Genomic DNA, 12477 nt, shown 5'->3' on the forward strand with positions numbered 1-12477 from the left:
TGCCCAACCATGCTAAAGGTATGACTAAATTATCTTTCTCTTGTCTCTATAAAAATGTATTACACCATCAAAGTTGAATGAAGTAGCTGAAGAATATATAGCCAAATTATAGAAAAAAAATTATTCTGTAAGTGTGTCAGGCAGTTAATGAGTAAAATGTCCTTACTAGACTTTGATGCCTGTAAAACTTACCAGCTTTTTCAGATTTGTAATTTCTTGAGGGTTATCTTTTTCAAACATTCACTCTTGTATTTATTTTTGTATTCTCTTTCAAAGTGGGTGACTAATTTTCATAAGCTTCAAGCCACATCAATTTGTATCTGCTCTCCCTGCCTCCATGCCTCATCCCCCAATTTCCTCAGACCATTTGTATGTACCTCCCTCTGGAATATTCTTACCCTAGAAAGTTGCACATTCACTACCTCATTTCATTCATGTCTTAGTCCTCTTGGGCTGCTATAACAGAATACATAGGATGGTCACTTTTATACAGAAATCTGTTGCTTATAGGTCTGGGGACTGAGAAGTCCAAGGTAAAGGCAGTGATTCAGTGTTTGCTAAGGTCCCTCTTCCTAGTTACTAGATGGCTGTCTTTTCGCTGTGTCCTCTCATAGTGGAAGAGACAAGAGATCTACAATCTCTATAAGGACTAATTCTAATTCATGAGGGCTCTGCGCCCATGACCTGATGCCCCCCCAAACCCCACCTCCAAGTACCATCACAATAGGTATTATGATTTAACATATAAATGGGGAAGGGGTGACAGCAACATTCAGTCTTTAGCAATTCAGGTGTCTGCTCAGACATCACCATACTCAAGAATCCTTCCTTGGTCACTCTATCTAAAATAGAATCCCCTTCATTTCCCATTACTACTCCTTTATACTACTTTGCTTCACCACATTTACCACCTGCCATATTTGTGTATCTCCCACCATAATATAAGCTCTATAAGAGGGGTGATATAGCCTGTTTTGTTCACTGTTTTATCTGCATTGCTGAGATCAGTGACTAGCTCATAGCACTCAAAAAATATTTGTGGTTTGAATGAATAAACATGTGGAGAGAGAAAAAGAGAGACAGAGATGCCCAAATCCATTGAAGAGTTGATCTAATGCTAATTCTTTGAACATGCAGTTCAAAGAAGGCGCAGGAGCAGCCTCATAGTCCTGTGGTCCCTATGCCTTTGCCCACCTGGGTCAGTTGCATTTTTCATTTTAACAGGTGATAATCCCAGCAATCTACTCTTACCCTCCTTAGAGGAGCCTCAGATAAAACAATCTAAAATAAATAAAAATTGTATTTTTAAAAACTGGCAGTTTTAAAAAGCAAGACCCAAGTGTCCTAGTAAAATATTTGCCTGCCTCACAAAGAGAGTCAGCCAAGAAATGGCTGTAGCAAAATCCCCACTGCAAAGTGTAGTTGGCTCATTAGTGGAGGAAGCACAGATTCCTGAAACATGACAGCCTCTCAAAGCAGGGGTGTGCTCGGGGAAAGGTATGGTCTCTCCAGGCCACTGGTTAGTGTGCTGAAACCTTCCCTAATCCTTTCCTGTGCAGAAAAAAAAAGCCCAAAACCTGATAGAGAAATAAGGTCTTAGCTTCTCCAGGATGGAACAAGCCCATAGGAGACAATGATCATTTAAATTTCCTGTTAATCCTTTAGCCAGTCTCCTGTAGGATTCGATTCTGGGCTGTGCTTAGACTACTAATATTGGACTGATCGGAGATTCTAAAGCTGACTAGAAAGTTATAAATCTGGAAGAGGAAAGAAAAAAACAAAAAACAAAAACAGCAAAACCCACACTCCGGATTTTCCCATCTTGTGCCAACACTGCCACCTAGTGTTACAAATACAGAAAAGGCATTCTGAGTAGTAAAAATCCTCAGAGTCCAGGATTAGGAACACAATTGCACTCTATGCTCTTTGTTAATTTCCTAAAATCATGTCAATTTGCTTTCATCTCAAAAGCTGAAGTAAAGGTTTTAAGAAGATAGTTTCTCTTTTCTTTCTTTCTTTCTTTCTTTCTTTCTTTTTCTTTCCTTTCTCTTCTTTCTTTTCTTTTCTTTTCTTTTTTCTTTCTTTCTTCTTTCTTTCTTCCAAAGCTCAGCCATCACCGTTCAGCCAAGAGTTAACATGTGTTGTTTCTGTTGGTCAGTCACTTTTCTAAGAGCTTTCTAGGAGTTGACTCGGTTCTTGGCCCCAGGAAGCTCATGAGATATAGGCTATGAGTGACCTGCCCATTTCTTGTGTTTCACACATGAGAAGAGTGCTGCACGGAGAGGAGACTCAGTCAGCCAACGTCATACATCTAATCGATGCCCTGCCACAGACCCTGTGACTCTCAACACCCACTGCTGTCTTAACCATTACACCATCCTGACCTCATATGCAGTGCTAATTGTCATGAAGCCAATACAAAATAATTAGAAAACTTGGATCCAACCCTCAAGGAGTTGTGGGACAAAACAAGACAGCTCTTTATGGAAAAAGCAAAAGCCAGGGTGAGACCCAATGCTGTATCTCCTCACAAATGGCTTTTCCCAGGAAGATGCAGGTCTTTGAAAGTTCAAGTTTCTACCCCTCGCTGTGTTATAACCAAACAACACAGGGAGTCCCACTGCTAAGCTCCAATTCTCCAGCAGATGTAAATCCTCTTCACCTAGGGTAATAAAAATGCATTAAAAGGGTGTACGACAGGAAAATCCACACAGGAAAAGGCAGACCTAAATTCCAGTTCTGGTCTGAGACACCTTAATTCAATTCAATTTGCTTCTTTGGGTTTCAGTTGCCAGGACTGTAAACCTTTTTAATCCCAACTCCCACCTTTGAAAGTCATGCATTAGCTCAGTTTAGGAGAAAAAAAATTAAAGAAACATATGCTCCCAATACTAATATTTATGTATAAATCATATACATAAATATTGTATAAAATATAAGGTTGTGTGCATTAAAATATGCTAAAAATGGGGCAGCGGTTTAGCGCCACCTTCAGCCCAGGGCTTGATCCTGGAGACCCTGGATTGAGTCCCCACATCAGGCTCCCTGCATGGAGCCTGCTTCTCCCTCTGCTTGTGTCTCTGCCTGTGTCTCTGCCTCTCTGTGTCTCTCACGAATAAATAAAATTTTTTAAAAATATATGCTAAAAATGAAGGTTAAAAAAGGGATCAATATAAAAAACAGTATTTTAAAATATTTATTGGTATTAAACTTCCCTCCCTCAAAAAACTTTTTAGATGTTTTTGTGAATATGAATTAATAATCTCTAATTTTATAAAATATCTTGGTTGTTGATAAAAAAAAAAAAAGCTTAGAAGAAAAAAAACTAGGAGATTTGGATGTCGGGTAGTGTATGGGCATCTTTGGTCTGCACGGCTGTCACAAAGAGGCAAGTGGAGAGAGTTTGTCCTTGGCTGGTCCTAAGTCCTGACACTCATTGCTTAATGCTACCTACCATTTAAGCAGAAGTTTTGTTAAAAATGAGCTGATAAACTGGAATTAAAATAAAAGCTTTTAAAAACTAGCTGGTAAATTTTCATCCCATAGTTACTCAAACTGTAAAATGTATCATTTGAAAATATTTTTAAGCATATTAGTTTCCAATGAGAATTGTTATGGGGCAGCCTGGGTGGCTCAGCGGTTTAGCGCTGCCTTCAGCCCAGGGCCTGATCTTGGAGACCCGGGATCAAGTCCCACATCAGGCTCCCTGCATGGAGCCTGCTTCTCCCTCTGCCTGTGACTCTGCCTCTCTGTATCTCTCATGAATAAATAAATAAAATCTTCCAAAAAATTGTTATGCATGAAATATTCATGGTTTTTCACAATAAAGCCATATAACAATGGGAACTTTTTAAATTTTCAACATATTCTACAGCCTATGCTTTTTGCAAAAGGAATTATTTTTATTCATTTTTAAATTAGTATCTTTATTGTACAAGATTATTAAGTTTATGTTTTTGTACTTTAAATATCTACTAGAGAAAACCACAGCCAGCCAAGGAAAAGGAAAAAGGTCAACAAATTTGGAAAACTTTTTTTGCAAAGGAAAAAATGTGTAACATCTTCAAGTTCAACTACTGCCAAACAGAGTAAAGAAAACAAAGCATCGAACATTACTGCCATCAAGTATAGCAAAAAAAACAAAAACAAAAACAAAACTGCAAGATTTTCATAGTTGTTCTCTTACTCATTACAGAGTGTTACTTTAGTCTGGTAAGGCTCTTGTTTTTAAAGAGTAGAAAAGTGGTTGCCAGTGTCTGACCAGTGGAAGAAATAGGGTATAAATTCTCAGTTACAAGATGAATAAGGCCTAAAGATCTAATGTATAAAATGGTGGACATAATCAATAATACTGTATTGCATAACTGAAATTTCCTGAGAGAAGAACTTAAATGCTCACACCAAAAAAATGTTGGAAATACAGTGGTCTTCCCCTTTTCCTCAGGAATACATTCCAAGATTTACAGTGGATGCCTGAAACCAGGGATAGTATCGAACTTGACATATACTATGTTTTTTTCCCATGCATACATAAGATAATGCTTAATTTATAAATTAGGCACAGTAAGAGATTAACAGTGACTAATCAGATTTATAATAATACATAATGTAATAAAAGTTATTTAAATGTGGTCTCTCAAAATATCTTACCCTTTTTCTTGTATGGATGGGAGATGATAAAATGACTAGGTAATGAGATGAAGAAGTGAATGACTAGGCATTGTGAGGTAGCGTTAGGCCACAATATCATTTTCTGATCATACTTGAGAAGGAGGAGCATCCGTTGCCAGATCTTGGGGGTGGCTGGGGTGGGGCGGGGTGGGGGAGGCAGTTGTTAACTGAAACCTTAGGAAGCAAGTACCAGGATAAGGCGGCACTATTGTATGTGGGGTGATGGATAGTTTAATTGATTCAACTGGGGGGGGGGTTCTTTTCATAATATATACATGTATCAAATCACTGAAAAAAGATCTTTTTTGTAAAATTAACATTTGGGAATTTCTGGATACAATTTAAAGCTAAAACTTGGAAGTTGGAAGAAATGATGTAAAAATAGCTTAATACAGGAGACTCTCTGTACCTAAATCCTGGAATCTTTTTATTCCAAAATACTGTTTCATTAATGTGTAAACATGCACAGTTTTACCATAAATAATTTGTAATGCAGACATAATTTACTGTTGATTATGTCTTCTGGGATGTTTCCCTTTTGACAGCTTATAAAGAAATAATTCTTGTATTCCATCACTGAAACAGAATTTAGCAAATTCTACATGCTGAGATATGGTGCAGATACCTGTGCTGGTAGCAAACCTCCTACAATGAATTTTTGTTTTCCTGCTTGTTTTTTCTTGACCTCGGCAACATTTCCTATGCCTCTCCCAGTAATACTTGTTGCCAAAGGGACACACAGGTGTGTCGGGATCTATGCTCTTGCCAGTGTTCCAGCTATTTTAACCTCCACAGGAAGAACAATAGGATTTGTATTTCTACTATTTGCAAAAGACATTTGTAAACATTTATCATTGTAGTATGTATATGTAGTATGTAAAGGACAGATTGAATCTTGCCTTTAAAAATCACTGACAAATTTGTAGAGGTTCTTTTTCATGTTTTTCATGCTTAGTTTTTTTTTTTTTTAACTTGCAAGATGATGCCCTAAATTATAATGCATCAGACCATGCCAACCAAGAGCACTATTGTCAACCCCTGCAGAGTGTAGAATTCCCAGTCAGCCCTCAGGATAAGTCATGGTTTCTGTGCCACACATGACTAACAGAAAAAGACACGCATATGTGTGTCAACCCTTCTAGGAAATATTAGAAGAGCTTAAAGTTTTTCTTTTGAAACATAAAATGTGGGATCCCTGGGTGGCGCAGCGGTTTGGCACCTGCCTTTGGCCCAGGGCGCGATCCTGGAGACCCAGGATCGAATCCCATGTCAGGCTCCCGGTGCATGGAGCCTGCTTCTCCCTCTGCCTATGTCTCTGCCTCTCTCTCTCTCTCTCTCTATGACTATCATAAATAAAATTAAAAAAAAGTTTTTTTAAAAAAAAAGAAACATAAAATGTAAATGAATGTAATATATTCTTCCTACAACACAGTGGATCATCTTGCACTTCATTTTGGAGACCATCCTCACAATACATATGTCATGAACTAGAAGAGCAGGCAATGTCCAGGTCATTGGAACCCCTACCATTAAGTCCACTGAGACCATAAATGACATTTTATTAATCTTTTAGTGATGAGCACACAGGCTACAATTTGAGAAAATATTTTTAGTCAGAATCATCCTAATATACTCCCTTTAACGAGGCATGAGGGGAGGATATTAATTTCCTATGTGTAGTTGGTGAATATCAAAGTGGCCATGGGATGCTGAATAAATGCCCCCAACCTAATCTCTGGAACCTGTGATTGAGGATCGAGGGGGTGGAGATAAAATTTTGCTAATAGAGCAGTCATGTTGACCAACGGGATGACATATTTGAAGAGAAGGGATGGATGCTGAAGCATAATCCTGGATAGGCTGTACTGCATAGACCTCCAAGTCATCAGTCAGATGGGGAAGGAGATATCTCAGTGGATGCTACCATGTAGGGCTAACCAAAAGAAAGACCAGAGAGGCCAACAGGGCTGCAGTGAACCTTGGCATAAAAACCAGGGGGAACAAAATTGTTCTGCAGGCCCATCACAGGGCCAAGATTCTGCCCCTAGGTAAACAAGGCCAAAGGTCAGATGCCACCCATGGAGAAGAAGAGGGGATGGGGAAGATCCTGATTTGACTGATTTAGATCTGGAAAAGCTGGAGAAAAGAAATAGACTAGATGTTTTTGCATTTAGATGGGCTGAGGCTATAAGCAGATACTAATTTCAGTGACAAAAAGTGTTATTTTTCATAGCTAAACTTCATAGTATGAAAATACAACATTTGCTCTCATGTCCCTAATAAATCTGACACACAGTGAGTACTCAACAGAAAATTGTTAAGGTGAATGAGTTCACCTAGTGGTAGTGGGAGAGGCTCTTTCCTGTCTTCTCTCTAATCTGCTTCCATCTGGCCTCCTCTGCAGTTAGGAGCTATATTCCCCAGACTAGAACTTACACATATTCAGAATGAAGACATCATGGGTGTCCAAAATCTCATTTTACCTCTAAATTTGAAACTGCCACAAACTTGGTATTTTATGACAAAGGGATTGTAGGGAGCTCGTCTGGATTTGGAGGTAAGAAATGGATTTAAGAGCACACACAGGGATCCCTGGGTGGTGCAGTGGTTTGGCGCCTGCCTTTGGCCCAGGGCGCGATCCTGGAGACCCGGGATCGAATCCCACGTCGGGCTCCCAGTGCATGGAGCCTGCTTCTCCCTCTGCCCGTGTCTCTGCCTCTCTCTCTCTCTGTGTGACTATCATAAATAAATAAATAAATAAAAATTTAAGAGCACACACAGACCTCCTATGGCCATCTTTGACGGATGTTTTCCTGCTGCCATAACAGGTCGAAAAGGTGAATGAGCTTCTGACAAATGTAAGAGGAACTCTCTATTTAGCCCGAAGTGCCAACAGGCAGATCAATGCCGCACATGTAGGTCTGTGACACTGAAGTCATTATGGATCTAGTAAGGCGTTTTAGCTTAAAAAAAAAAAAAAGTAGCAGCAAGTAGCACATAAAAATATGTAAGTCAAAAGCCTGAATTAACCTAGAAAACACTGCTACATCGTTTTCCTGATTTTTGCCAGGCCTCTCCTAGGGAATGTTAAATAAATCCTATTTTTTTCTCTATTTTTAATAGTAAGAAGTTTTAATAATCTTCCACAGAATTGTGTTATAAAATTGTGTTGAAAATACTTACCGTCCAGGAAGAGCTTTAAAGATCTTGATTAGTGAAAGCGCTCAAGCGCTTCACACAGAGTTGTCATACAGAATCTTCAAGAGAGTTACAGGGTCAACAGAATGTGTTAAACAATATCATGGGATTATAACATAAAATCCATAATCTTAAAAAGTTTAAAGTTTAACCATAAAAAGATGAATAATCATGATTTCCTTTTCTTAATTTTTATACAAGAAACCTGAAAAAGCATGAGACTATTTTGCACACTTAATATAAACAAAGTATTCACAAATTATCCAGTTTCCCAATTTTTCACTTCATCAGCACCATGAGCTGATCTTTTATATTTGAACAGATTAAATTTTCTATCAACCACTCCCTCAAATGGTCCTTTTGGATCTGATGACAGGAAATACTCTCATCCCTTCCCCTGTCTCTTCTGTATTATTCTCTAAGAAACTCACTGACAAGATTTTAATTATGAAAGTAAGATAGGGTCTTGCACAATGCAAATACTCAATTTTCTAGAGAATTCATAAAGGCTAACTATGGTACATGTTGTGGTGGACTCCCCATTTACTTCATAATACTCCAATCAGCAAAAGCATGATTTGGAAGTTGGACTCTACTTAAGAGGGTCCTGATCACCAAAGGAGAGGATCTGGCTCAAATATAGGCAAATAACCTAAGTCCATCCAATGAAGAGAGATTTTTCTAAAGGCTTCTGGAAAAATTCCCCTACACACGTAAGAGCAATGAGGAGTCAGTCTCTCTTCCAGTGCATGTGAAGGAGGAAGCATGAAGCCTGTGGACTATCTAAAGGTAGTAACTACCCTTAGGATAAGGTCATCCTCATGGATGGCCAAATGGCCTCAGATGAATGATATGGGTCTTTGTTGATATTATTAAATTGCTGAATGAATGAACCAACCTCCCACCTCCCGCCATCCTCTCAGGTGGGGAAAATAAACCTCCACTTGTCATGCAAATGTACAAAGGACACCATTTTTTTTCTATTTAAATCCAGCTACCTTTAGATACTTCTATTCATATGTCAACTTTACAGTATGTCTAAAACAGAACTCATCTCTAGCAATAGCATCCATCTCAAACCTACCCAAGCTTGAGTCCCTAGAGCGATTCTTTCACTTCCTATTTAGGTCTTGTCCCATTTTGGAGTCATGACCTGTCACCTTATTCCTTCTTGCAGTGTCCCCACTGTAGGCCAGATCCTCAGAGCTTCATGGATATACTACCAGACACAGACTACCGAGGAATATTCACATTCCTCTGCCTAACAGGCCAAATGGCACGTGGTTTTGATTGGAATGCAGAGTAAGGAAACAAACTCTGGAAGTTTGACCTCAACTCAAATGGTACTTTGTTCCTTCTACATGATCTGCAAAGATTGTATCTGCTTTTAAAGATGCTATTCAGTTATCAACTCTGCTGTGAACTCTTCTACTCTCTTAGTGTAAAGGCCTCATGGACTTTCACACACTGTATCTCCCTGGCTTCTCACACCAGGCATGAGAATCTTGTGGCTGTGTGCCTCTCTTCTGCATATAAGGATTGCTTTGTATTCATCAAATATAATTCCACCACCTATGTGCTTTATGACTATGGAAGTGGGTTTTTTCCTGTTCCATATACATGGTTTTTAAAGACAAATTAGACCTTTTTAAAGACCATTTTTACTGGCATGACCTGAGAGTGGGCATTAGCATGCCCTTTAATCTCTCTTCCAGATTGCAGGAATGGATGATTAAAGTACTAAATAAAACAAGTAGAATCCCAATGTATTAGACAAGTCCCTCAATTCTAATGGACAGTAATTATTATTCCATGCTTAGTCATGAATCTCGATAATTTCTCTTTCTTTTCTTTGTTTTCTTTCTCTTATTTCCTTTCTTTTCTTTCTTTTTCTTTTTCTCTTTCTTTTCCTTTTTTTTTTTTTTTAATTTTTTATTTATTTATGATAGTCACACAGAGAGAGAGAGAGGCAGAGACACAGGCAGAGGGAGAAGCAGGCTCCATGCACCGGGAGCCCGACGTGGGATTCGATCCCGGGTCTCCAGGATCGCGCCCTGGGCCAAAGGCAGGCGCCAAACCGCTGCGCCACCCAGGGATCCCCTCTTCTTTTTTTTTTTTTTTTGCTAGTTCTTACCCTGTGATATAAATGAAAATTAGCTAAAATGCCACCATTACATTCTTGAATAGAACAAACTTTCATCTACTTTCCTCTCTGAATTTAGCACTGCAGAGGTTCCAGGTTTCTCAGGAATCAGTCCTTAGACATATTCTCTAATTAGAACCTAGGGGAGGTCTTCCTGATTCTCAGCTCAAGTTTTAGCTATATACTGATGGCTCTTCATTCATCTCTCCAGCCTGAAGCTCAGAACTCCAGACTTTAATAGCCAGATGCCTACTTGACACTGTCATTATCTATAGACTGTTCAACCTTATCATGTTTAAGAACCACGCCTCTGATCTCCCTGCTCCACCACCCCAAATGTGCTCTACCCACAACCTTATCCATTTCTGAAAATGAAGATTCCAATTTTCAGCTTCTCAAGACAACACTTTAGACTTTGACTCTTCCCTTTCTCTCACACTTCATCCAATCCTTCATCAAATTGTCAGCTTCACCTTCAAGACACACACACCAAATAATCTGCCCACTCGTCATTACCTCCCCTGCCCCTACCCTGTTGAAGAAAACATCCTCTGCCTGAACAATTTCAAGAAAGTCCCAACTCGTCTCTCTGCTTTTATCTTTGCCCTTCTGCAATCTATTGTTCACACAGTGGTCTGCAGTCCTTATAAAACATAACTCCTTTCACTCCTCTGCTCACCCTCCAATGTCTCCATATCTCAAAGTAAGAGCTAAAGTTCTGTAATAGTCTGTTGACCTGTGTCCTCCCTCCCCACATTTCCTACCATCCTTTCTCTCATTCTGTTCCAACCCCATGTTTGCTTCTTGAACACACCAAATATTCTACCTTTAGACTTTTGCACATGCTGTTATCTGTATCTGCAATGCTTTCCCCTCAACTACCTGTAAGGTTTGCTCCCTCATTCCTTCAGGATTAGGCTCAAAGGCCAAAGAGGCAGCTTCTGACAACCTTATGAAAAAGCATGGCCACACTCCCATTTCCAGCACCAGGAGTATCCTCGTTACACTCTGCATCACTTGTTCTTTACTGCCCTTATCATAGGTTACATTTTCATGCCTTCTTTAAGATTTTATTCATTCATGAGAGACACACAGAGAGAGGCAGAGACATAGGCAGAAGGAGAAGCAGGCTCCCTGTGGGGAGCCCAACAGGATTTGATTTCAGAATCTTGGGATCACACCCTGAGCCAAGGACAGATGCTCAACCACTGAGCCACCCAGATGCCCCCATGCCTTTTTTTTATCTTTCTCTCTCCCAACCAGAAATCTAAGTCAAATCAGAAGCAAGGCTTTATATTTATTTGTTGTTTTATGCACAGTGCCAAAAACTGCCTGGGACAAAGTATGAATAAAAAATACTCAAAAGATGAGTGGATAAAGAAGATGTGGTTTATGTATACAATGGAATATTACTCAGCCATTAGAAACGACAAATACCCACCATTTTCTTTGACATGGATGGAACTGGAGTGAAATAAGTAAGTCAATCAGAGAAGGACAAACATTATATGGTCTCATTCATTTGGGGAATATAAAAAATAGTGAAAGGGAATAAAGGGGAAAGGAGAAAAAATGAGTGGAAATATCAGAAAGGGAGACAGAACATGAAAGACTCCTAACTCTGGGAAACGAACTAGGGGTGGTGGAAGGGGAGGTGGGCGGGGGGTAGGGGTGACTGGGTGATGGGCACTGAGGTGGACACTTGATGGGATGAGCACTGGGTGTTATTCTATATGTTGACAAATTGAATACCAATAAAAAATAAGTTTAAATCAAAATAAAATAAAATAAATAAAAACACTAAATGAAGGCAGCCTGGGTGGCTCAGTGGTTTAGCGCCACCTTCAGTCCAGGGTGTGATCCTGGAGACCAGGGATCCAGTCCCATGTCAGACTCCCTGCACGGAGCCTGCTTCTCCCTCTGTGTATGTCTCTGCCTCTCTCTGTGTGTTTCTCATGAATAAATAAATAAAATCTTAAAAAAAAATACTGAATGACTGCATCTTTCCTTGTTCCTAGATGAAGTAACACATACTCATGGGCGTATACAAAGGTACTGTAGAACCAGTGTTTTTAGAAGAAAATCTCTGAAAACTGTCCTAACAATTTGTACTAATGAAATTGTCATCATTAAGCAAGATAATGTGAGAAATGTGAGGGGAAAAAAGTCATAAGAATATACTGAGAGTCAACAGGATAAGATGAAGACAAGAGGTTTAGATGAAAAGGAGTAACAGAAAAGATGTTGGATCAGAAAACTAAAGTCACTACCTAAGAACTAAAGCTTGCACTAGAGGCAAGAACAAGCAGAATTAATGAGACAGAAACTGAAGCAGTGATTTATTTATTAGCTTGTGCTGCTACTACACATTGAGGGCTACTGCACGTCAGGCAGACAACATAACAATAGAAATTTGTTTTGGCGAGCATGCAGTGAAATGGACAAGCTCATGTACTGCTTGTGGG

The 12477-nt window shown here is 39.3% G+C and overlaps 1 long non-coding RNA gene across 1 annotated transcript; it reads right to left on the reverse strand.

The window, feature by feature from the left end:
• Window positions 1–2049: 2049 nt before the first annotated feature.
• Window positions 2050–3601, reverse strand: LOC144287511 (uncharacterized). The gene is made up of 2 exons (XR_013355298.1): window positions 2532–3601; window positions 2050–2272 (listed from the first exon to the last, which is right to left on the reverse strand). It is a non-coding gene; the product is annotated as an uncharacterized LOC144287511 (long non-coding RNA).
• Between the last annotated feature and the right edge of the window lie 8876 nt (window positions 3602–12477).

The sequence above is a fragment of the Canis aureus genome, chromosome 17, assembly GCF_053574225.1.
Source record: "Canis aureus isolate CA01 chromosome 17, VMU_Caureus_v.1.0, whole genome shotgun sequence".
Taxonomy (NCBI): Eukaryota; Metazoa; Chordata; class Mammalia; order Carnivora; family Canidae; genus Canis; species Canis aureus.